Here is a 27,942-nt window from a genome sequence, read left to right on the forward strand (position 1 = left end):
GACAATTGCAGGTGTGAAACAGCTGTGTGAAGGTGCAACTTCGACCATCACAGTTCTTGTGTAACACTCGTACTAGTACTGTAATGGACAGATGAATCTATGCTAGATAGATTGGCGAGGATGAGGTTAAGTAGATTTTCACTTCGCATTGGTTGTCTCATCACTTATCACAGACCTGGTCTGGCTGCTATGTCCTTCACATTAGTGAGGTAGAGTTTATTTCTCCAAACCATATAGTAAGCCTATACAAAATATCTTTTCCCCTCATGTGCTTTTGTTTTCACTCATTGTATGTTTGCTTGCTTTCATTGGAGAATATTTCAGTCGTATTGCAACAAAAACATCAATATTTTGAAAGTAACGTCATCTTGCAGCAAGACGGCCTCAACTGGGATCTTGGGTTCATGTCACACTATCTGTAACCCCCACGACTTGCCTGGACTTGCAAAATCTCACTAACTGTCCTGTCTGGAGACAATACACATCTCTTTAACCTGTGCTTAACGCTCTCTCCACTCACATTGTCTGTACCTTTAAGACTTGATTACCTGTAAAGACTCGCATTCCAATCATTATTTCGTAAATTGAGTTTGTGTCTTTATATGCCCTGTTTGTGAAGAGAACTCCCACTCACCTGATGAAGGGGCAACGCTCCGAAAGCTAGTGGCTTTTGCTACCAAATAAACCTGTTGGACTTTAACCTGGTGTTGTGACACTTCTTACTGTTCCAGAACTAGTCAAGCCCAGAACCAACCTGTTCCAGTGCAGCTTGAACACTGGGGAAAATTGCTCAGGTATTGTATGTCCTAACCATAAATCACAAGGCAAGTCTACTCACAATCATCAGCAAAATGATAGATGTCAATAAAGAAAATAATTTATATTTATATGGTGCCTTTAACATAATGAAAATGTTCCAATGAGTTTCATGGGAGAATTATAAAACAGTCTGACACTGAGTCACAAAAGCAGAATTAGGTCAGCTGACCAAGGTTTTAACAGGCATCTTAGAGAAGTGGGACTTGGGGTCCAGACAACTGAAGGCATGGCCACCTACGATGGAGCAATGAAAATCAGGGATGCACAGGAGGCCAGAATTAGAGTAGTACAAATATCTTGGGAGGGTGTAGGGCTGGAGGAGATTGAAGAGATAGAGGATAGCAAGACGATGAGGGATTTGACAATAATGAGAATTTTTAAATCAAGATGTATTTCACCAAGAGTCAAAGGTAAATGAGCACAGGGGGTTATGGGGAACAGGACTTCATGCAAGTTAAGGCACAAGCAACACAGTTTTTGATGAGCTGAAGTTTATGGAGGGCAGAATGTGACAGACCAGGAGGGCATTGGGATAGTGGAGTCTAGGAGCAACAGCTGAGACAGTAAAAACAAACTTGCATTTATGCAGAGCCTGTCACACAAGACATCCTAAATTCCTCCACAGCCATGAAATAAGGTGCAGTCACTATTGTAGTGGAGCAAATGAAACAGACAATTTGAACAGATTAAGATTCCATGCCCTGGCCAAAAGTTAACCTGAAAAACAGGTATAATACCAAGCATCCTTTGCCTCAGCCACTAGAAAAGATCAAGTCAGTCATCGGGTTCTTTTGAAAGACGTGTCTGCACTTGAAATTGACAATTGCATTCATGTATCCATATTGTTGTTTCTTGATCAAATGGTCATTTAATAAGGTAATGCACTGCCTTTTGGATGAGATACTAAACTTAGGCCACATCCGTCCCCTCAGATGGGTAAAGAATGCCAAGGAAGTCGCTTCTAGTGCCCTGGCTAATATTTATCCCTTACTCAATATCACAAAAGCAGATTACCTGGTCATTACCATATTGCTGTTTGTTTGAACTTGCATGCAAAATAGTTGCTTTGTTTCCTACATTACAACAGTGACCACACTTCAAAAGTATTTCATTAACTGTAGAACATTTTGGGAGGTTCTCTGGTCATGAATAGTGTCAAATCTTTCTTTCTTCTCAGATCTCAAAAGCTTGAAGCATGGAACTGTACAGAAAGGAATACTGTACAGTACTCCCTTGGCAAGTGAATACAGGAATCAGTTACAATGACAGTAGTCACGGTATAATTGTGCATGTTTTTGTGCTGCTAAACTTAAACTATAATCATCAACTAGAAAATAAACTATCCAAAACCTCGTTTAAATCTCAACTTGGGATGATTTCAAAGAATCTTTCTTCCTGTTTGCAACATCTTTTTACTGTAGGAAAGAAGTTTGATCCTCAACATACTGAGCTCTGATATTGGCCATATCATGGGCAGTTAGCAAATGGAGGCCAAGAACTTTCCAAAAGTAAAGCAGTTAGCCAGCTTGATGCTTTTCTCATGGCCGGTTTGCAATGACTCTGGAAGTGGCCCGAGAGTGGATTGTTCATCCTCTTGCTCACAAGGGCCAAGGAGGCTAAACGATTTCTCAGAAAAAAATATTAAACCAGAACAGTGTTATTTCTAAGCTGTTTGATCATTGCTATCCCAGAGAGAGAAGGTTCAGATTTAATAAACCAGTATTGGCAGGCTGCAAGTGTTTAAGCAGCACTTTTGTTAAAAGAACACAGCAGATACTCAAGCATTCTCCCAGACTGTTTGAGCAGACAGTATATCCAAGCAGAAAACTAAGATACTTGTATCACTGCTAACCTCATTAAGTAGCCTGTTAGTGTTACATTCAGAAATTTTGGCCTTGATCAATAGTTCAAACAACAATTTGAGATCTTACCATGCAATATTTGAAGAAAGACTCATAGCCTTCTGAGTTTAGGATTAATTCCACAAAGTTGAAGTTTTACAGGTATGACAAAGTCAACTAACATTTATTATTCTTTTGCATCAACACTTAGATCTAAACAAGCCAAATCCAGGTTATAGGCTGGATCTGGTCTGGAACCCACTTGCAGTGCAGGCATTCATGGTAGTTAACAAGCAAGATTAAGTGTGGATTTTAGAACACCATTGTTCATTGTGACAAAGCGAAGGGACAATAAATGTATACCACACATTAATTATCTTCAGATGACGATTGGCTTTCACGTTTAGTCGGAAGAACTACAAATAGTCACAGGTTTTATACCAAAATAGATACATTAAAAAGTTATGTTGCTCCTCCTAAATTACATCCCCCAAACCCTTTGAGTCCATGATTCAGCGTTTTATTTCTAATTCCAGGCAATGGTATTCTAATTACACAGTAACAGTTTAAACAACACCAGGTTAAAGTCCAACAGGCTTATTTGGTAGCAAATACCATTAGCTTTCAGAGCGCTGCTCCTTCGTCAGGTGGAGTGGAAATGTGCTTCTCAAACAGGGCACAGAGACACAAAATCAAGTTACAGAATACTGATTAGAATGCAAATCTCTACAGCCAGCCAGGTCTTAAAGGTACAGACAATGTGGGTGGAGGGAGCATTCAACACAGGTTAAAGAGATGTGTATCTGGAGACAATACACATCTCTTTAACCTGTGCTTAATGCTCCCTCCACCCACATTGTCTGTATCTTTAAGACCTGGTTGGTTGTAGGGATTCGCATTCTAATCAGTATTCTGTAACTTGATTGTGTCTCTCTGTGCCCTGTTTGAGAGCAGATTTCCACTCCATCTGACGAAGGAGCAGCGCTCCGAAAGCTAATGGTATTTGCTACCAAATAAACCTGTTGGACTTTAACCTGGTGTTGTTAAAACTCTTACTGTGTTCACCCCAGTCCAACGCTGGCATCTCCACATCATCCTAATTACAGTCAGTTTAAACAGGTTTCAGGCTTGTTTTAACAGGTTTAAGGGAGTGAGAGAGTTCAATGGTCCATTAAATATTTTCATTTCCACTATAGTTCAGATTAACTATTTCAACTGTGCAAACATCCCGAATTTCAACTTTTGGATCAAAAATACTTCTTCACAACTACAAAAACACAATAGAAAGAATGTTTTTAAAGTTTATTTATTAGTCACAAATAAGGCTTACATTAACACTGCAATGAAGTTACTGTGAAATTCCCCTAGTCGCCACAGTCCGGCGCCTGTTTGGGTCAATGCACCTAACCAGCACGTCTTTCAGACTGTGGGAGGAAACTGGAGCACCCAGAGGAACCCACGCAGAATTGGGGAGTGTGTGCAAATTCCACACAGACAGTGACCTAAGTTGGGAATTGAACCCGGATCCCTGGCGCTGTGAAGCGGCAGTACTAACCACTGTGCTACCGTTGCTGCCACCACATTCATATAGCACATTAGAAAATGTCTCCAAAATGCTTCAGATCCAGTGAATTACTTTGGAGTGGAGTGAAAGAATTGTTACAAATGTTTCAGACATTTTGTAAACAGCAAGGCTTATAGATAGAAATGAAAGGAATCACCAGTTGATCAATCTTTGGTGATGTAGAATGGAGAGTAGAACACTGGTCAGTTGTTTTTCATTGTTTCTCACCCAAATATGCCATGGGACCTTTAATGTCTGGAAGCAATCTTGGTTAAGTATCTCATATGAAGCATCTCAATGCTGACTAGGCTATGCACTCACTGGAACTTGAACCAATAACCTTCAAACCTGGAAGCGCAAAGGCAGATCCCAGAGAGCACTGTTCAGCAGATCCCAGATGTCACTGCTCAGCAGACAAGAATGGTTAAGATTTATACAGAAATGAAATACACATGTTTTACTAAGACGAGCAGCTGGCATACTTTAGATACAAAGCCATTACAAATTAAGGTTACAGTAGAATATGTTTCATGAAATGCACAAAACTTGGCATGTAAGCCACCATTCTGAGCTTTGTAAGGGCCATCTGTTCAGGAGTTCCATTTGTTGTCATGCTATTTGCACTACAACTTGTGGTTACCAAGTCTACAGTCACACACTACATTTGCATTCTTCAAGAGATCATTGATTTTGCAGGCACACAAAACTGGTGGTAAAGCTGAACTAAACTTCACATCATAACAAGCCAAAAGTTTTTAATTAAAAAGCTTTTGAATTACTTCAACTTTGTTTTTTTTAAAAAAGCCACAATACATGAATGCAGTGGGAAAGGTTCACGGTGCTTTAACCTGCAGATCAGAAGTAGTTTTACCACATGCCAGGGATCCCAGTGTCCTGGAACTGTGCCACTTAAAACGTGGGTCAATATCAAGAAAACACACGGGAGACCTTTTAAATGATAATAAGAAACACATTTGAGCTGTATATCTTGCCTAGCGTCAAAGAGTAGACTTAAAATGTATCAATTATAAAAAAACAAAATTGCTTGCAAGGTTGATAGAGTTGAACACTTCCTTTTGGCAAATGGACAAGAATTTTCTGCAAGAGGGGTTGTCATCTTATAATGCAAATCTTGGAGTATGTGGAGATGAAATTCTCCATTTTGGTAGGAAGGATAAAAAATAAGCGTATTATCTAAATGGTGAGATATTGCAGAGCTCTGGGGTGCAGAGGAATCTGGGTGTCCATAGTGCACGAATCACAAAAGGCTGGTATGCAGATACAGCAAGTAATTAGGAAAGGTAATAGAATGTTATCGTTTACTGAGAGGGGAACCGAATACAGAAGTTGTGGTGGTGGTGTTATGCTTCACAGGACACTGGCAAGACAACATCTGGAGTACTGTGAAGCTTATTTAAGGATGTAAATGCATTAGAATCAGTTCAGAAAATGCTAAACTAAAACCAGGAATGGGCTGGTTATCTTATGAGTAAAGAGTGGACTGGCTAGGCTTGTATGGGTTGTTTAGATGAGTAAGAGGTCTTTGGAACTCCTTTCCTCAAAAGGAGGGGGAAGCAGAGTCTTTGAATGTTTTCAAGATAGAGGTAGACAGATTCTTGGTAAGTAGTGAGGTAAAAGGTTACTGGGATGGCACAATGGCAAGCATTGCTGCCTCACAGCACCAGGGTTCGATTCCCGGCTTGGGTCACTGTCTATGGGGAGTTTGCACGTTCTCCGTGTCTGCGTGGGTTTCCTCTGGGTGCTCCGGTTTCCTCCCAGTCTGAAAGACATACTGGTTAGGTGCATTGACCGAACAAGCGCCAGAGTGTGGCGACTAGGGGAATTTTACAGTAACTTTATTGCAGTGTCAATGTAAACCTTACTTGTGATTAATAAATAAACTTTACTTTACTGGGGTAGGCAGGTGGTCAGAGTGATCAACCATGATCTTACTGAATGACGGAACAAGCCCAAAGGGCTGAGTGGTTCTGGTTCATATGTAAATGCTGATCTCATTGCAGCAAACGTTGTCCAACATTTTCTAGGGAGAAATATGAATACATCTCTGATGGGATTGCGACAAATCCAAAACCACACACAGGTTCAGAAATGGTCAACGGGATAACTTCATAAGTACAAGGAGACCTTTGAAGGCTTTCGTCACATTTGTGGGTTCTTGGGCTGGAAATTTCAAGCATCGAATTAGACACTGACACTTTAATCAAGGACAGTGATGAGATTAGACGCAGTCTTACCAAATACCCTGTTGACATTTTCTTTCTAAAGATCCAATTTACCTAAATACCATTTGCTCAAAATGATCTGCTCAGAGTTCCTCCAGAACCATTCAGTTCCAAACATGGACAAATTACTCCCATCCTATTCTGGATTTCAGCTCTTTTGTCCTTGATTTCAAGGTAGCATTTGATGAAGTGCAGCGCAAAGAAGGCAGTAAAATTGAAATCAATGCGAACTGGGGGAAACTTCTCCACTGGCCTTACCAGTGATAACTAAGAGAATGCTGAGTCAGTGCATCGGGGCACTGTAATTCATTACTTATGGAATAGCAAACGGAATTGTCGAATGCAATCCTGATGTACTACCATCGAACGAAAATACCTTCAAGGATACTCGAATTCTATGTGAGACACCTAAACCAATGAAGTATGCACACAGCAAGCTCCAATATACAGAAATGATCAGATAGTCTGAGAGTGATGTTGGCCAAGGGATAATTCATGGCCAATTCAGGACAATACAGTTAGAACATAGAACATAACAGCGCAGTACAGGCTCTCCGGCCCTCGATGTTGCGCCGACCTGTGAAACCAATATAAAGCCCATCTAACCTACACTATTCCAATATCATCCATATGTTTATCCAATGACCATTTAAATGCCCTTAATGTTGGCGAGTCCACTACTGTTGCAGGCAGGGCATTCCACGCCCTTACTACTCTCGGAGTAAAGAACCTACCTCTGACATCTGTCCTATATCTATCACCCCTCAATTTAAAGCTATGTCCCGTCGTGCTAGCCATCACCATCTGAGGAAAAAGGCTCTCACTATCCACCCTGTCTAATCCTCCGATAGGGATCCTCTGTTAGGGAAGCATTTTACTTGAACTTATGCAAACTTTGTAGCTTGGTCTGCTAGCTTTTAAATTAATAATTTGATTTGTCACATGTACTGGGATAGTGAAAAATAATGTTTCTTGCGCGCTATGCATGCAAAACACATTGTTCATGAAATACTGAAGAGAAAAAGAAAATGACAGGGTGCAGAATAGTGTTGCAGTTACAGGTAGGGTGAAGAGAAAGATCAGTTTAATATATGGTAGGTCCTTTCAAAAGTCTGATGAATTGATGAGAGTCATAGTGCACATGCTGAATTTCCTTGGCCTTCTGAGAACTTAAGAGGCATTGGTGAGCTTTCTTAACTATTGCGCCAGCAGGACAGGCTGTTTGTGATCTGAAAACCTAGAAACGTGAAGTTCTCTACCATCTCCAATTCATCACCGTTGATGTAGACAGGGGCATGTCCTCCACTATGTTTCCTGAAGTCAATGACTAGCTCCTTTGTTTTACTGACATTGGAGGGAGAGATTATTGTCATCGCACCATTTCACCAAATTCTTTATCTTTTTCCTGCATTCCGTCTCGTCGTTGTTTGAGATCCAACCCACTACATCAGCAAAGTTGATAATGGGGTTGGAGCAGAATTTGGCCACACAGTCATAAGTTATAGTAAGGGGCCGAGGACTCAGCCTTGCGGGGCATTGGTGTTGGGGATAATCATGGAGGAGGTGTCGTTATCCATTCTTGCGGATTGCGGCCTATGGGTTAGGAAGGTGAGGATCCAATCAAAGTGGGAGGAGCAGAGCCCCAGGCCACGGAATTTGGAGATGAGTTTTGCTGGAATTATGGTGTTGAAGGCTGAGCTGTAGTCAATAAATAGGTGTGACATAGGTGTCCTTGTTATTCAGGTGTTCCAGGGTTGAGCGTAAGGCCAGGGAGATGTGGACCTGTTGCAGCGATAGGCAAACTGTTGTGGGTCCAGACAATTTGAAAAATTGGAGTTAATGTGTACTATGACAAACCTTTCGAAGCACTTCATTATGATGGATGCCAGGGCCACCAGACGGTAATCATTAAGGCACGCTGCCTGGCTTTTCTTTGGTACAGGGATGAGGATCCTCTTCTTGAAGCAGATAGGAACCTCAGGTAGGACTAAGGAGGTTAAAGATGTCTGCGAATACCCCATCAGCTGATCCGCGCAGGATCTGTGCTCGGCTTAGGACCCTATTGGGGCCGGTCGTTTTCCGTGGGCTAACTTCCAAGGAGGCCGATCTGACATCTGATGTCAGATCAATCTGAAGTCCCTATCTGCTTCAAGATGACGAGCTTCAAGATGACGACCATCATCCTGGTACCAAAGAAAAGTCAAGCAGCGTGCCTTAATGACCATCATCCAGTGGCTCTGATATCCATTATTATGAAGTGCTTCGAAAGGCTAGTCATGGCACAAATCAATTCCAGCCTCCTGGACTGCGTGGATCCACTAGTTTGCCTACCGCCGCAACAGGTCCACAGCAGACGCCATCTCCCTGGCCCTGCACTCAACCCTGGAATACTTAGATAACAAGGACACCTATGTCAGACGCCTATTTATTGACTACAGCTCTGATTTCAACACCATTATTCCTACGAAACTCATCTCCAAACTTCGTGGCCTGGGCCTCGGCACCTCCCTCTGCGACTGGATCCTGAACTTCCTAACTCACAGACCACAATCAGTAAGGATAGGCAACAACACCTCCTGCACGATCATCCTCAACACCGTGCCCCACAAGTCTGTGTTCTCAGCCCCCTATTGTACTCCTTATACACCAATGACCAAATTCCCCTCCAACTCAAATTTCAAGTTTGCTGACGACACTACTGTAGTGGTCAGATCTCAAACAATGACAAGGCAGAATACAGGATGAGATAGACAATCTGGTGAACGGGTGCGGCGACAATAATCTCTCCCTCAATGTCCACAAAACGAAGGAGATCTTCATCGACTTCAGGAAACAGAGAACATGCCCCTGTCTACATCAACGGGGATGAAATAGAGAAGGTCGAGAGCTTCAGATTTTTAGGTGTCCAGATCACCAACAACCTACCCTGGTCCCCCCAATGCCGACACCATAGTTACGAAAGCCCACCAACACCTCTACTTTCTCAGAAGACTAAGGAAATTTGGCATGTCAGCTATGACTCTCACCAACCTTTACAGATGCACCATAGAAAGCATTCTTTCTTGCTCTACCACAGCTTGGCATGGCTCCTGCTCTGCCTGCGAAACTACAAAAAGTCGTGAATGTAGCCCAATCCATCACGCAAAACAGCCTCCCTTCCATTAACTCTATCCACACTTCCCTATGTTGCTGCCTCGGCAAAGCAGTCAGCATAATTAAGGACCCTATGCGCTCTGGACATTCTCTATTCCACCTTCTTCTGTCGGGAAAAAGATAGAAAAGTCTGAGGTCACGTACTAAGCAACTCTAGAACAGCTTCTTCCCTGCTGCCATCAGACTTTTGAATGGACCTACCTTGCATTAAGTTGATCTTTTTCTACACCCTAGCTATGACTGTAACAGTACATTTTGCACTCTCTCATTTTCTTCTCTATGAATGGTAGGATCTGTCTGTATAGCATGCAAGAAACAATATTTTTCACTGTATGATGTGACAATAATAAATCAAATCGAACATCTGTAATGTGGACCATCGATAGCGGTTTGACGAGTCTGCCAGGGCTGATGACGATCTCTCGCTGACCCCCTGCTCAAAATGAGCATAAAATGCGTTGAGATCAGGGAGGGATGCATTGTTGCCAGCGATTCTACTCGTCTTCACCTTGTAGCCTGTTACGTCGTGTAGATGGGTGTTCGTCTGACTAGCCTGGGACTCTAGCTTGGTCTGGTATTCTCTTCGCATCTCTGACAATTCTCCGTAGATTGTTTCTGGATTTCTTGTTTAGGTCAGAAGAGATTCTGGGAATCTTCACAATGTGGATAAGGAGAAGCTTGTTTCCGCTAACAGGAGGGTTGGTAACAAGAGGATGCATTTCAGATAACTGGCAAAAATATCAGAGGGGAAATAATTTATTTTACAAATATCTGGAGTGTACTACCTGAAAGAGTAGTGGAAGCAGGTTCAATAAAACTTCAAATTTGATTTGGATAAATGCTTGTTGGTAAAGATTTGTAGGGCTATAGGGAAAATAGGAGAGTAGGACTAATTGGAAAACTAGTCCAAAGAGTCAGCATGGTAACAATGGGCCGAATGACCTGTAACCAAGCTGTACAATTCTTTGATATATAGCACACTAACAACAGCTCTGCCATTAACCAGAATTAACCAGTTACATCTTTGTGGAGCAACTCAAAATATACATTCACTATTATTTGGTTAACAAGAACTTGGGATGTAAAGATAATTGAGTAGTACAAATAATTGAATCTAGGCGTTGGCGTGAATTACAGCACTCCTACATATGCTTCAGACTGAGCTAAATCCAATGCAAGTCCAGCCACAGCTCAGTCACTTCAACTGCTCATTCACTTGTTTATACATTTCATTCAGGAGGACCCCAGGGTTTTCCTGCAAGATGGTGTGTAAACTTGTTTCAGTGAATAAAAGGGGTCAGTTTTCCAAAACACCTCAAAATGAAAAGATTGGTAGGTTGCTTCTTGAAATTTTCAAGTATGGAGATATCTTTGCAAATGTTGTTTGTAAAGGGTGACTTCAGCAGATGCTCCTTTCATTTCCTAATTTTTCCCCAGAAAGAGCAGCAGCAGCCTTGGTAAGTAGGACGAGGTGAGTATTTAGACTGTCCTTAACATTCCTTAAATGAGGGGAAGCAAAAGTAAAGGGAGCACTTTATGGGCAAGTCAAGGCAGGGCATCTTGGCCATGTCGAATGTTCCTCCTGTTCAATATGGGAAATCAGGGACATTTCCAGTGTCCAGAGTGACCGTGTGTAGGATGCACCTTCCATTTCAGCCAATCAAAATTCCTCTCTAATAATGTTTTTTCTTTGGATACTGCTAGGGGAGATGGTTTCTCAGAGGGTTGCAGCAAGAGCCAAGTCCATGGCACTATGAGTGGCTCAGCTGTATTGGCGGTGGGGAAAAAACGAGAGCAATAGTGATGGGAATTCTATCGTAAAGAGAACAGATAGACATTTCTCTGGCCATAGATGTGACACCAGGATGATATGCTGCCTGTCTGATGCCAGGGTCTAGAATATCACTGAGCAGTTGCAGGACATTCTGAAGAGGATGGGTTAATAGCCAGAGGTCATGGTACATATCATTACTAAAGACTTGGGTAATAAGTGGAATGAGGGCCTGAAAGCAAAATATAGCAAGCTAGGAAATAAATGAAAAAGCAGGAACTCAAATGTAGTAATCTCAGGATTATTCCCAGTGCCACATGCTAGCGAGATTAGGAATAGGGCAATAGACAGTCGAATGCACGAGAATTAGTGTCCCACATAATAGGTTAATGTGCAAAATTAAAGCACATGGGATTGGGAGTAACATTGGAATGGATTAGCAAACAGGAAACAGAATAGGGATAAATAGGTTTTTTTTTAAATGGAGTGGCAAGCAGTGATAAGTGGGGTACCACAGGGTTCAGGGCCCAGCATCCAGACTTGAAACATTGGCTCTATTCTCTCTCCGCAGATGCCATCAGACCCGCTGAAATTTTCCAACATTTTGTTTGTTTCTGTTTCAGATTTCAGCATCTGCAGTATTTTGCTTTTATCTATAGATTGTGGCCTTAATTGCAAGGGGACGCAAGTAAAGGAGCAAGGGCGTTTTACTATAACTGGCCTTCATTAATCGAGGGATTGAGTTTAGGAGTCGGGAGATAATGCTGCAGCTTTATAGGACCCTGGTTAGACCCCACTTGGAGTACTGCGCGCAGTTCTGGTCACCTCATTACAGGAAAGATGTTGAAGCCATTGAAAGGGTGCAGAGGAGATTTACAAGGATGTTGCCTGGATTGGGGGGCATGCCTTATGAGGATAGGTTGAGGGAGCTTGGTCTCTTCTCCCTGGAGAGACGAAGGATGAGAGGTGACCTGATAGAGGTTTACAAGATGTTGAGAGGTCTGGATAGGGTAGACTCTCAGAGGCTATTTCCAAGGGCTGAAATGGTTGCTACGAGAGGACACAGGTTTAAGGTGCTGGGGGGTAGGTACAGAGGAGATGTCAGGGGTAAGTTTTTCACTCAGAGGGTGGTGGGTGAGTGGAATCGGCTGACGTCGGTGGTGGTGGAGGCAAACTCGTTGGGGTCTTTTAAGAGACTTCTGGATGAGTACATGGGATTTAATGGGATTAAGGGCTATAGATAGGCCTAGAGGTGGGGATGTGATCGGCGCAACTTGTGGGCCGAAGGGCCTGTTTGTGCTGTGGCTTTCTATGTTCTATGTTCTAACTGTATTGGGCCATGGGGAGGCCACACCTGGGAGTGCTGTGCGCAGTTTTGTTCTCCTTGCCCAAGAAAGGATATACTTGCCAGACAGAAGAGCAGCAAAGATTCACCAGACTGATTCCTAGGGTTTTGATTTGATTTGTCACATGTATTAACATACAGTGAAAAGTATTGTTTCTTGCGCGCCATACAGACAAAACATATTGTTCATAAGGAAACTAGAGTGTGCAGAATGTAGTGTTACAGTCATAGCTAGGGTGTAGAGAAAGATCAACTTAATGCAAGGTAAGTCCATTCAAAAGTCTGACAGCAGCAGGGAAGAAGCTGTTCTTGAGTCAGTTGGTACGTGACCTCAGACTTTTGTATCTTTTTCCAGAAGGCAGAAGGGGAAGAGAGAATGGCTGGGGTGCGTGGGGTCCTTAATTATGCTGGCTGCTTTGCTGAGGCAGCAACATAGGGAAGTGTAGACTGAGTTAGTGGATGGGAGGCTGGTTTGGGTGATGGATTGGACTACATTCATGACCTTTTGTAGTTCCTTGCGGTCTTGGGCAGAACAGGAGCCAAGGTGTGATACAACCAGAAAGAATGCTTTCTGTGGTGCATCTGCAAAAGTTGGAGAGTCGTAGCTGACATGCCAAATTTCCTTAGTCTTCTGAGAAAGTAGAGGCGTTGGTGGGCTTTCTTAACTAGTGTCAGCATGGGGGACCAGGGCAGGTTGCTGGTGATCTGGACACCTAGAAACTTGAAGTTCTCGACCCTTTCTACTTTGTCCCCATTGATGTAGACAGGGGCGTGTTCTCTTTTACACTTCCTGAAGTCGATGACAACCTCCTTCGTTTTGTTGACACTGAGGGAGAGATTACTGTTGCCTGCACCAGTTCACCAGATTCTCTCTCTCATTCCTGTACTCTGTCTCGTCATCTCGTATGAGGAAAGATTTAAATCGACCAGGCCTGTATTCACTGGAGTTTAGAAGAATGAAGGGGATCTCATTAACATGTATAAAATTCTGACAGGGGCTGACAGACTGGATGCAGGGATGATGTTTCATTTGGCTGGGGTTGGGTGGGTGGGGGGGGGGCTCTAGAACAAGGGGGTCGCAGTCTCAGTCTCAGATATGGAGTGGGCCATTTAGGACTGATACGAGGAGAAACCTCTTCATCCAGGTTAATCTGTGGAATTCTCAGTGACAGAAAATATTTAAGAAGCAAACAGATTTCTAGATGCTAAAGGTGCCAAGCAATATGTGGAGAGTGTGGGAATATGGCGTTGAGATAGACGATCAGCTGTAAGCATATTGGAGGGTGGAGCAGACCAAGGGCCAAATGGCCTACTCCTGCTTCTATTTTAAATGTTATCTCACTTTGAGAAGTGATAAAGGGCAACATCAAACAAAAGGCAGGATAAGGAGATGGCATTTTATCTTCTGAATAGTTGAAGTTGATTTCATTAATTTTCTTCAGCAAGAAACAGTAATTTTGTTTTGGGAAAAGTGAATTGTTGCAACATGGTTCGACAAAGTTTTGAAAATACTACAGTTTATTTAGAAATTTAATCTATTATCTCAGCATTATAACTTGGGTCACCTGGTGACCATAGGGTGCTCCTTAATGAACATGTCCAACTACAGTAAGACAACAAGCGCAAAACAAGGAACTCCACTATTGCCACAGTCTTGAAGGAGCGGAGTCATAATAATAAACTTTAAATTGAGAGAGTTAAGGTTTAAGCAGACAAGGGAAAAATGGTTCAGGATATTTTGGCATTGTGTAATAATTAGTGAGACTCACTTCCACCATATTTTTATGTAAGGTTTGCATTAACAGTAAAAGGAGTAGACTACAGAATCATAGCTACTATAGTGTAAACTTTCAGGAAATTCTAGGTCATGTAACCCCGTTACTCCTCACACTACTGCATTGACACAAAGGGAAATAAAACAAACATCCCTCAAGGTTACCATCTGGTTGGGACACCAGTGCCATTTCATTTATACTACACCGCTGCTGCTAAAGTCAATGATAATACACACACACAAACAAACATGAAACACCAAATTTACAACTGTTTTTAGATCTGCAGCTTACATTTTATGATTATTCAATTTAAATGCTTATGGTTGAAACTCCTGGTGATTTGGTTGCACAAGTGTCATAATAAGGTATGCACATCAACTACTAATCTCAAATTTATATGCACACTATCTGTTCCAATACCCCCTTCCCCAGGGCTACTGAAAAAAAAAAGTCAGACAATAACCTTGCAAACATTGGTATGCATGCCTCCTACCATGGGGATCAAGGAGAAAGAGATCTGAATAATAAGCAGCACAAGAGCAAACTATGTTCTCAATCCTTCCTACTGATTTCCCAGCTCCTGCAAAATTAAGACCGTGAGCACAGCACTTACTTTCCTGAGTCAGCTTGAGAACGCAGTGTGGAATAAAAAGGAATGCCTCCATAACAGACAGATCACATTCATTTCCCTTCCTTAATTAATTACCAACATTTTGTCAGCCCAATCGTGCAAGAAGCAGTATTTTGCAAACAACGTTGGTCCATCTCTATCTATGTATATTGCTAGAGTCCTATTCCTCATCAGATATTCAGCATTCCTTGAGAAATCAGCTAGATAGGAATGACTTTATCTGGGGAATTCATTTCAGATGTCAATAATTCTAGGCTTTCAAGCAGGAACACTTATGTTTAGGCACGATTCTAGAGGCTGCTACAACCTTATCAATTATTTGGAAAGATTACTCATCTGGTAAATAAAATGCAAAGCCAAGAGAAGCATGTTACAATTGCAGCAAAAACACTAATACTCCAAACAAAGAGCTGCTGAAGGAGAAGACCGAGGACAACAACAGAAAAGAAATAAATCCTCACTTGCATTGGTCGAAAGTTCACCTCATTTTGCACCAAGTCTGCTGAGCTGCATAAATGTTCCTTTATAACATGGGTTACAATGTTCAGTCAGCATGATAAACACCCATCAAAATGATCTTAACTGAATTATTGTAGTTTCCTCTGCAGTACTCACTAACTGCTTAAACTCCGACAGCTGTTTCCTTTTCAGCTGCACTACAGGAAACCACACACTAAAACAAGTGTTTCCTTAGCAACCACACTACCACCAATTCATGGGGGATTGAGTCAACCAATTGAATACATTCCACTTTACCGTCAGTCATAACAACAGCATTAACAATCTTGCTTTGCAGGAATATAATGGTCCGGATTTTGCACTCAGTGAACAGAACAATTTTCACTGCAGTAAAGACTTAGTAGCATCGATTTACTCCATTCTGACATTGATTCCATTCTTGCGCCAGTTATTGAGGATAGCTGGCACTCAATAATAATGAAATAAATCATCAAGCAGGCTGAACAGCCAACCAGTTTGCTGAACTCTCACAGTCAGCAAAGCAGGAAGTAAAAAACACTGAATACATTTAATTAATTAAGATTGCAAAGCATACATGGATTAAAGTAGAAGCTGAAATGTAATAAACTTTTTTTAAAAAATCTATTGATTTTTTAAAATCACGGAATGGAGAGAATGAGATGCTGGACTTCCAGAATCAGTTTATTGGGACAAGAGGTTGTTTAGCAGAAATGGTGACTTAGTATGTCATTAAAAACTCAGTTACACTTCAGTCAACATGTCTCAACTTTTTCAATAGTTTTCATCCTGAGAATAATTAACAAAAAATTGAAGATAATTTTCAACCAGAGTCTGTGCTGATTACATCTGTGAAAACTGCAACAGCGCAGCCCTGTGAAGGCACAAGGGTTATAGCTCAGGCTGACATTGGCACTTTTCCCTAGTTTACGCCTTTAAGTTAATATTCAATTTGATTCCACAGTGAACAGATGAGACCACCTACTGTACGCTATATTTATTCAATTTAATATGATACAAGAGAGAATGGTGAAAAAGTTTCACAAAACACTGCATTGGCTGCGCTCGCCCCAAGACTGGAAATTCCCACCCGCGGTCAACGGACCTTTGCATGGTCCTGTCCTGACTGCTATGATTCCCGTGGTGGGCGGGATGGGAAAATTCCACTCATTCTGTTGAAATCAAGAGCAATTTTTCAGAACTTGAGAGCATATTCATTTTGTTATTTCTGGTTTCAGTTTTTAAAAACTGAAGCAGTCAAATTCTACACTTTTATTTGTCCATTAGACTCAGTTATACAGCATCCGGTTTGCAGATCTTCTAATGTTGTAGCTACACCTGTTGCTACAACATGTATTTGTATAGCACCATTAATGTAGCAAAATATTTCAAGGTACTTGACTGCAGAGTTAAATAAAATTTGACAAAACAGCATCTCAAAGAAGCAAAGAGATGGAGAGACTCATGGAAGGAATTATGGAGGTTAAGACCTGGACAGCTCAAAGCATAACCACCAACGCCAAAGAGATGAATGTCAAGAATGTTCAAGACGCCCGAAATGGAGGAGTGCCATTTGCTCAGAAGATTGCAGGGCTGGGGGAGGTTGGAGTCCGAGGGGGTTGAGGTCACAGAGGGACAGGAAAACAAAGATGAAAATTTCAAATGGATGTTGTTTAACAGGGAATCAAAGTACGTGATAGGTTATCAGAATCATGTGCAAGTAGGACACAGGCAGAAATTTGTGGAGAGTAAAACGTGGATGGTCAGGAGGAAGAGCATTGGGATAGTTCAGTCTAGAAGTAACATATCAGCAGGGCAGAGATGGGCTGCATTATGTAGGTGAATACAGATGGCAGCTCTCTCACACAGTTATGGCCACATCACGTGGCCCATATCCTAATATATATATTGGGACGGTGGACACGAAAGTAAAGGGCAGTATAGAAAATTGACAAGTTACCATGACAAAATGGACAGAAGGCCAGGTGACATGTTTCATAGATTCTGTACTAGAGGGACTAACTCATCTCTGGGGAATGATCTCTCCAAAGATGTGCGGGTTGGGTTGGCTGGCCATGCTAAATTGCCCCCTAGTGTCCCGGGATGTGTAGGTTAGAGGGATTAGCGGGGTAAATGTGTGGGCTTGTGGAGACAGGGCCTGGAGTGGGATTGTTGTCGGTGCAGACTCGATGGGCTGAATGGCCTCCTTCTGCACTGTAGGATTTCTATGGTTTCGATGATGATTAAAATGTAAATGTTCTTTTGGAGGACTTTACATTGAAAAGGCATCAGGATGCTACAAATCACTTTTGGAATTAACAGTTACAACTGTCTGGATATTGTCGAGTGGTGGGAAAGGGAGAAATTATCCCACATCTATCCCCTGTCCATACCACACATATCTACATTTACAAAGCGCACGAGGAGGAGGAGCATGCTATCTAGGCTCAAAAGTGTTCTTACATTTCTTTCAGCCTTGCCTTAAGGTTCAAGCTTTTGAACAGATCCAAACACGCAATGACAGTCTATCCAGTCATTATCTAATGTGAAATTACTGATCCATGAGCAGCTTTGTAGAAAGGACACTGAGCTTTTTGATGAAGCTACAGAGTAGAATATTGGACTTTGATTTTCAAAATTATAGGCTAGGCAGACCCACACAAAACAATACCTTTAGTACTTTAAGCCTTGAAGTTAAAATTTTGTGTTTTACATGCAGTGCACCTACTCTAACTTCTGTTAAATGATCCATATCTTTTCCATGGTCAAAAACAGGTGGATTCTAAAATAAGTCCTTTTTAGAACCTTGTTACTTTATAGTAATCGTATAAATAAATTCAATAATTTTCCATGGCCACTTGTTTGCCGAGTAGAGCACTCTCGCTAAAGAAAACCAAAACGCTTTGCACCATCAGCAGCTCACAAGAACAATGGGTCAGATACTGTTTATGGTTAAACTAACTTTGTTATATACATTACAACAACTAATGGATACAGAGGGAGTTCAATGTAACCACTTTCTCTCTGGATTAAACAGATTACACACAAGACGTTGGGTGACTGTCAATAACTTGCAAAGCTGTAACTCCAATCACTAAATTCTCACCGCATAACCTTGAGCGCATAAATAAACCTGACTCAAAGCATCATCAGGTAGTTTAAATTACTACCTTTAACTTTCTGTCAATCATTTTGATTGCAATGCGTTTTTGGTGACCTGTTCCCAGGCTATTTAATACGATACGGTCTGACCTCTAGGATATGCATGAGAATGGCTTTGTGGACTCCCTCCAGTCTTCCCCCAGTTACTTGTGGGAAGCATCTGGTCTCTGCTCGGCTCCTCCCTACATGGTGCAACTTGGGAATTGTGCAGATGAATTCAGCTCCGGCATGCCAAACACCAACTTTTATATAAGCGGTTACACCTTAAATAAACATTTTTGCTCTTTAACCAAGGCAACTGACCAATGCATTTCCCAGCTTTTGCTGCTGTTGTCTCAATTTTGATGAGCTTGTTAAATGTGGGAACCATCTGAAGTATCCTGCAAACATCCGTATTGGCATCTCAACGATTTACTGTATTACCGACTTAGATGGGATAGAAAGCCACATATCTAAATTTGCCAGTGGTTGTGCTGATTGGAAGTGTAAAATTACAAGAGATATTGATAAGATTCAGCAAATAGGCAAAGCTGTGGCAAATGGATGGCAAATGTGAGCTCATCCATTTTGAGCCTAATGAGGATAGAACCTAGTATTTCTAAATATTGAAAAAGCTGGAAATAGTGATAGTCTAAAGAGACTCGGGGTTCAGGAATACCAATCACTGCCATGAACAAGAACAGAAAATAATTAAAATGGCTAATGTGATGCTGGCCCAAATAAAGGGGGTAAAATCCATGCTTCAGTTGTACATGGCAGGATGGGTTGCAGAGTGGGAGTAGAGTAGGGGGTTATGCACAGCTAAATATAGAAGAAAAATCAAGTCAGTCTGGAAGGCAGATCAAAGATAGACATGTTAAGGCACAAGAGAGTATGGCAAGGCTTGATGGCATTTATTTTAATGCAAGGAGTTTTACAGGCAAGGGCGATAAACTGTGGGCATTGATTAACACATGGGAGTATGATATTATTGCTATTGCAGAGACATGGAGGGAAGGGCAGAACCTGGCTGCTCAATATTCCGGGGTGTAGAACTTTTTCACCCAAAGGGTAATGGGAATCTGGAACTCACTGCCTGAAAAGGGTGGTAAATGCTGGAACCCAAATGACATAACATACAAGGCTTCCATCAAGTGCTGGAAAATGGGCTTAGTATAGGTAGGTACTTGATGGCCGATGCAGATACAACGGGCCAAAGGCCCTCTTTCTGTGCTGTAAAACTCTGACAACATTTTGGAAGGTATCCTCAGTGTGCAGTGTCACTCCTGACTATACTGTCATGGGCAGATGCATCTGCAGCAGGTAAATTGGCGAGGACAGGGTTACATAGGATTTTCCCTATTGTTGGTCCCCTCAACACCCACTGCAGGCCCAGTCTGTACGGAGCCATCTTTGAGGACTTGACCAGTGTGGTGGTGATCGACATTGAAGTCCTGCAACCAGAGTACATTTTGTGCTCTTGCCATCTTCAGTGATTCCTCCAAGTACTGTTCAACATGGAGGAGTGCCTATCATTGATTATAGCCCAAGGAAAACTGGAAATCAGGGAGAAAACTCTCCACTGGTTGGAGTCATATGTAGCACAGAGGAAGATGATTGTGGTTGTTGGAGGACAATCGTTTCAGTCCCAGATCATTGTTGCAGAAGTTCCTCAAGGTAGTGACCTAGGTCCAGCCAACTTTCACTGCTTCGTCAATTACCTTACCTCCATCACAAGGTCAGAAGTGGCCATAAGATCAGAAGTATGTTTGCACATTGTGCAGCACCATTCACGACTCCTCAGATACCGAAGCAGTTCCTGGCATATGCAACAAGAACAGTAAGAAGTCTCACAACACCAGGTTAAAGTCCAACAGGTTTATTTGGTAGCAAATACCATAAGCTTTCGGAGCACTGCTCCTTCGTCAGATGGAGTGGATATCTGCTCTGAGCAGATATGAGCAGATATCCACTCCATCTGACGAAGGAGCAGTGCTCCGAAAGCTTATGGTATTTGCTACCAAATAAACCTGTTGGACTTTAACCTGGTGTTGTGAGACTTCTTACTGTGCTTACCTCAGTCCAACGCCGGCATCTCCACATCATATGCAACAAGACCCAGACAATATTCAGACATGGGTCAAATTGGTAAGTAATAATCACGCCACAAAAGAGAATCTAATTTGCTTCCCCTGGAATTACTATTACAGAATCCCCCTATCAACTTTCTGGGGGTTACCACTGACCAGAAACTGAACTGGACTAGGCATATAAATACTGTGGCTACAAGAGCAGGTCAGAGACTAGGAATCCTGTGGCAAGTAACTCACCTCCCAACTCCCCAAAGCCTATCCACCATCTACCGGAAGGGGTGTAATAGAATATTCTTATTCTCCACTTGCCTGAATGCATACAGCTCCAACAACACTCTGGAAGCTTGACATCCAGGACAAAAGCAGCCCATTTGTTTGGCACCCCATCCAACCACCTTAAACATTCACTTCTTGCACCATCGATGTACAGTGGCAGCAGTGTGTACCATACCCAACATGAAGGGCGGCATCTCACCAAGGCTCCTTCAACATTGCCCTCCAAACCCACAACCTCCAGCACCTAAAGGACAAGGGTTGCGGACACATGGGAACAACAACTGGACACTCCCCAGAGTCCTGACTTGAATCAACATCACCATTCCTTCACTGCTCCTGGATTAAAAACCTAGAATTTCCTTTCTAACACCACAAGGACTACAGCAGTCCAAGTTGGCAGTTCACCATCACTTGAGGGCAATTAGAAATGGGCATCCTGTGAATGAATAAAAAAACAAAAATTCCCAGAGTACTTTACAGATATCAAATTTGATATCAGCAACATAGAAATAGACCAACAGCAGGTAGAAGTGGTGGGTTTCAAGGACAGACTTATAGGAGAAAAGAATTAGGATTGGAGTGGTTTAGGAATTCCAGAAGTTAGGGCCTTGGCAGCTGAAAACATGGCCACCAATTGTAGAGCAATTAACGCTGAGGGCTAATCGAGGCAATCTTGAGGGAATTAGATAATACATGAATAGAATGGGAATGGAGGGATATGGTCCCTGTAAGAGTAGGGGATTTCAGTTCAGTCGGGCAGCATGGTCAGTGCAGGCTTGGAGGGCTGAGGGGCCTGTTCCTGTGCTGTAACTTTCTTTGTTCTTTCAAATCACTTGACTGGAAGCAATGTACAGTTCCACAGGGAAAAGGCAGGGGAACGCCACCAAGTCATAATGCTTATTTGGAGAGTCAGCACAGAAGAGATCGGCCAAATGCCCTTCTTCTGTGATTGCGAGTGTGCAGATGAGGGTTGTACGGTTGAGTGTCATAGCTCATCTCAGGGTGAAATATGACAATAGTGTGGCTTTGCTGGAGAGGGGTGTCAGGAAAAGGAACAGAAACAATGGTTAGGAAATATCAAACAAGACCTTTGTGCATGACAGTAGGACTGTCCACTGTAGTTATCTAGTGTTAATCATAGTTCACATGTGGCACCGTTAAGATAATAAGCTTTACTCTACACTCCCTGATAACAAACATTAATCTCAACACCATTCACCCATGTCAGCTATACCGTGCCCCTAGTGAAATGTCTATTAGAGGCAGTTATGCACTGTGGATTTTTACTAGGAACTGGACCAAAGTTGCCCAAGCAGAATTCATATTGGAATCATGCAGCCAGCATACTTACATTGCATTAATCTTCAATAGATTCGAACTGTTACCAAAAGTGAAAAAAAATATCTAAAGCATTCGTTGAAGCATACATAGAAATGTAAAGAGACTTGTATATGGGCCTAGGTAGAGTGGATAGAAAATACCTGTTTTCACTAGCAGAGAGCCAATGACCAGGGAATAGATTTAAAGTAATTGGTAGAAGGATAAAAGAGTTGAGGAGAAACTTTTTCACCCTAAGAGTGGTGAGGATCTGGAATACAATGCCCTAAAGCATGGGCCGTGTGTTGTGATTGCCTTCAATGTCATTTGTAAAACAGTGGATGAACCAAGATTACATTAATTCAAACCATCTTAATACATTAAGTTTGCTGATGGTGTTTAGTTGGTGCTAATTGAAATTGGTCTCAAAGTAGATTGAGCAATTTGTGGTGATTTATCATTTTATTTTCCTTAAAAGAGAATAAAACTGCAATAATACATTAATAAGGAGTAAACTATTGGTTTAAAGTGCTGTTGGAAGGAGGAATCTTCAGAGTACTCAACTGTTTACTAGCAACATGTTGACTGGCAACTAGAACAAAATAGTGCAGGCAGTAATCTAAATGATTTTTCTTGCTTGGTTTTTGGCAGCAAGTTCAACTCTAGCAGCTGATTTCATTCTGCACGTAGCCCCAAGTCTACATTTCTTTTTCTTAGAATTGTTCATCCTCTAAACTGAAACAGAGCTTCATATCATTCAAAACAGCATGCACACATGACGAACACTCCCATGTGTTAATTGCTTTACCTCGGCCTTTCAATTTTATACAACTCAGTTTAAATCTCCTATTTTTTTCATCTTTGATAACCAAATTTCAAATCTTATTGAAGATGATTTATGAGATGAAAGTCAACACTTTTCTAGGTAATCTGCGTCATTGCAAATCCTTTTTGAATAAACACGGACTTGCTTCAGCACAATGCAGCCCCTTAGCAACTTGGACATAAACTAATAAAATTCAACAAGGACAACCTCATCTTTCGAATCTCCGAGCCTACACAGAGCTATTTAAATTCGCTTTTAACTTGGCGCTCTGGCATAAAGTCGGTAACCTCAGAAGATCCAATTACACTGGATACTAGTATTTTTACAGAACCCCATAAACCTCAAGTATCCACTTATTTTTAATGCTAAACTTGCAGCACTACAGCAGAACTATAGGAGCAAGCAGTGTACAAGTTAATTTTTTTTCCACTAACACTCTACAGGGACTAAGTATAGATTAAAATGGCCTTAATGTATAACTCAATCATCCATATAAATAACGTGGCTTCAAGAACTGGGAATTCTGTGGAGACTGGATACTATTATAAAGAAGGCAATTCTCCTTCTATGTCAAATCATCACTTATCAATAGAAAACAACAATAGGAATGGCATCATTGGCATATCTTATTACAGTTGTAGCCTCCTGACCAATAATCCAGGGAGGTCTTCAATCTCTCCAAGGATATATAATTTTTTCCCTTCATTGTGGGCATTGCTGGCTGGGCCAGCATTTAATGCCCATCCTTAATTGCCCTTAAGGTGGTGGTGAGCTCTCATCTTAAAGTGCTGCTGTCAATCTTTTTATTCAATTGTGGGACATGGACGTCGCTGGCTGGCCAGAATTTACTGCCCATCTCTAGTTGCCCTTATGGCGGTGGTGAGCTGCCTTCTTGAAAACGCTGCAATCCATGTGCTGTGGGTTGACCCACAATGCCGTTAGGGAGGGAATTTTAGGATTTTGACCCAGCAACTGCGAAGGAACGGCGATATATTTCTAAGTCAGGATGGTGAGTGGCTTGTATGAAAATTTGCAGGTGATGGTGTTCCCATGTATCTGTTGCCCTTGTCCTTCTAGATGGAAGTGGTCATGGGTTTGGAAGGTTCTATCAAAAGAACCTTAGCCAGCTGCTGAATTATATCTTATCGACGGTGTATACTGCTGCCATTGTGCATCAGAGATGGAGAAAGTGAATGTTGACCAATCAAGCATGCTGCATTTCCCTGGTGTGTCAAGTGTCTTGAAGTGGAGAGTATTCTATTACACTGTTCATGTGTGCCTTGCAGATGGAGGACAGGATTTGGAGAGTCAATCTCCACAAAATTCCCAGCTCTTGAAGCCACATTATTTATATGGATGATTGAGTTCAGTTTCTGGTCAATGGTACCACTGAAGATGTTGATAGTTGGGTATTCAATGCTGGTAATCCATTAAATGTCAAGGGTAAATGGTTGGATTATCTCTTGTTGGAGATGGTCATTACCTTGCACTTGGTATTTGCTAATAAATCAGCCCAAGCCTAAATATTGTCCAGGCCTTGCTGCATATGTCCATTTGACTACTGCAGTATCTGAGGAGTCACAAATGGTTAACCGTGAATATGCCCACTTCTGACTTTATGATGGAGGGAAGGTCACTGATGAAGCAGCTGAAGGAAGTTGGGCCTAGGACACTACCTTCAAGAACTTCCGAGGCCATGTCCTAGGACTCGGGAGAATGACGTTCTACAACCACAACCAACTTCCTTTGTGCCAGGCATGACTCCAACCAGGGGAGAGATTTCCCTGCAGATTCCCATTGACCAGAGCTCCTTGATGCCATACTCTGGCAGATGCAAAGGGAAATAAAGTTGTCATGGAAAGGGATCAAGCACTTCCAAGATGGACTGAATATTATAATATGAATTAAGAAAGCAGATGAGAAAAAAAAGCCAATAATTTAGGGAACATAGATAGTCCAAAGACAAAGCAAGAACAGAAACAAGTTGTAATACCATAAAGCCAAAGGCCCAGATCAAATAGTCACAGAATAAAGTAAACATTTACAAAACGTTGGAATGGACAAATTTGAGAAATCCCAGAGGACTGAATTAATTAATATTTATTGCAATCTCCAAAAAGGCAAAAACAATTGAATTTGAACTCTATCATACAGTCTGATGTGTTACATTACGAAGATCCTTCAAGTACTGATGAATAGGGCCAGAAGAAAGGTAAAGCCAGAAATTTCAGCTCTTTAATGTGGTTTTATAGAAGATAGGGAACAAGAAATGCTATTGTTATGATCAGGTCAAATAGCAAGGCATTTGATAAAGTGAAATATGAAGAGCTTATGAGCATCTTACAGGCTCTTGACCTGGATAGCAAAGCGCTTACGAGTGACAAGAAATCTTTATTGGGAACAAACTGCAGTCATGCAAGTTGAAAACAATCTAAGGTTATAGGATTAGATCAGCTACTTTGAGTTCAGGTTCTACCACGAGTGATTGTTAAATTGAAATTAATAATATTAATGTAAAGCTTTCACATCAATTAACCAGCATCACAAGTATACAACGAATGGGACTGCATTGGAGGAAGGAGCTTAAAACAAAACAAGTCTGGGAGTGATTGTATAACCATCACTTAATGTCTACACAATTGTGGCAAAATACTTTGAATACAGAGTACAAAGAATTTTAGGATTATACTGATTATTGGACAGTGGTCAGAACCAAATACACATGTTGGAGACGATATAGAGATTATCAAGGCCAAGATGTAAAAGGTGACAAGCTCAGAATAAGAGGCCAGAGCACTACAGTCAAGATGACTTCAGATGTATATAAATTATTCTAAGATATGACAAATCTGGTATATTACTGCGAAAGGTAAATCTTGCTTATTACTTAAAAATAAACACACAAGGGTATGAATTCACATTAGAACAGGGGAGCCCTGTTGCATCTTGTAGGTTCCGTGGAGCGTACATTAGCATGGACTGAATGACTGGATTCTGTCCTGTAAAATCCACATATCCCTTTGAGTCCTCAAGATTTGGCTCTTGAAGCTGAGAAATTTGATCCTACTGGGCTTATACATCTCAATTTGTGTTTTGTAGAGCTGGGGATTTATCTGTTCTTAGCAATATTGCTTAATTTGTGAGTAATCCCCAATTCAGATTGCCAAGATTAGTTCACCATCAGCAACGTTTATATAGATGCAAATTAAAGACCTTGATGGTTAGGCTCAGTAAGAAGTCTCACAACACCAGGTTAAAGTCCAACAGGTTTATTTGGTAGCGCAAGCTTTCGGAGCGCTGCTCCTTCATCAGGCGAGCCCTGATATTTGACTCGCCTGATGAAGAGGCAACGCTCTGAAAGCTTGTGCTACCAAATAAACCTGTTAGACTTTAACCTGGTGTTGTGAGACTTCTTACTGTGCCTACCCCAACGCTAGCACCTCCATATCACACCTTGATGGTTAGACAGCACACATTTAAGCATTCCTGAGGGCAGAGATCTTGGTGTCCCTCTGAATTTCTAGCAATTTGAAAACAGGTACATGGAAAAACTCCACTAGATATTCTGAAAAATCTGCCAAGAGGATAGTAAAAGGAAATAAAAGAATTGGAACAGAAATTGCATCTCATTTCCTGTTGCATGTGTCACACTTTTGGATCCACCTTTCCACTATACAGTAAATGGTGTGTTATCCAGCACTGCACTGACGACAATGCTCTATTAACTAGAAATGATATTCCACTCCCCCTGTGCAAATTATCACTTTGCCAGAAGCCATTCTGAAGTTATCTGGAATCAAGCTTCCCATAGAGGTGCCTGAAGTCCTTCTTGCTGACAACTGCCATTGCAATTTATGCATTTGGTATTGTGAATTATAAATTCCATCGTTATAATTTATTTGAAATTATAAATGAATTTTTTTTAAATTCCATCTTTTAAAAAATTCATTCATGGAATGTGGGCATCGCTGGCTAGGCCAGCATTTACTGCCCATCCCTAATGGTCCTCGAGAAGGTGCATCTAATAAACCACAGAAAATTCAAAGTGAGAAGTGCTTTAAACAGAAAATGACTATCACAGACAATGGTAAGGATGAGAATCGGACAGCTTTGAAGAAAGAACATAATGTTGGTTCATCCACAATATATGATATCAAGGTTCAAAAAGAACAGTGGCTGAAGTTTTGTGCTAGCTCCAAATCAAATAAAGCTGCTGAAGGATGCTGGATACTACATGCATCTAAATAAGAGCAACTAGACAATGTTTTATAGAACATAGAACAGCGCAGCACAAGAACAGGCCCTTCGACCCACAGTGGTGTGTTGAACATGACGCCAAATTAAACTAATGCCCTCTGCCTGCCCTTGCTCCATATCCCTCTGTTCCTTGCATATTCATGTGCTTATCTAAAAGCCCCTTAAACACCCCTATAGTATCTGCCTCCACCACTACCGCTGATAGTGGTAGATGTCTGGAACGCGCTATGTAAAAAACTTGCCCCTCACATCTTCTTTGAACTTTCCTCTTCTTACCTTAAGTGCATGCCCCCTAGTATTAGATATTGCAATTCTGGGAAAAAGATTGTTTTAGATGAATGGTTTGTGCTGAAATGTTAAGAGTGTGCCCTGTCTCCGGTAAATGTAACACCCTATTAACCAGCATTTTTGCA

The 27,942-nt window shown here is 41.6% G+C and overlaps 1 protein-coding gene across 4 annotated transcripts in view; it reads right to left on the reverse strand.

Moving 5' to 3' along the window:
- Positions 1 to 27,942, reverse strand: part of LOC144495596 (protein tyrosine phosphatase type IVA 3-like) — a 132,801-nt gene that overhangs the window by 42,158 nt on the left and 62,701 nt on the right. Inside the window, exon 1 of one of the 4 annotated variants that reach the window (XM_078215742.1) lies at positions 15,604 to 15,791. The exons of the other annotated variants lie outside the window; for them this stretch is intronic. The gene's annotated coding sequence lies outside the window, so the exon portion shown is untranslated. Of the gene's footprint in view, positions 1 to 15,603; positions 15,792 to 27,942 lie in introns of those variants that run through there. 4 annotated transcript variants of the gene reach the window in all.

The sequence above is a fragment of the Mustelus asterias genome, chromosome 7, assembly GCF_964213995.1.
Source record: "Mustelus asterias chromosome 7, sMusAst1.hap1.1, whole genome shotgun sequence".
Classification (NCBI taxonomy): Eukaryota; Metazoa; Chordata; class Chondrichthyes; order Carcharhiniformes; family Triakidae; genus Mustelus; species Mustelus asterias.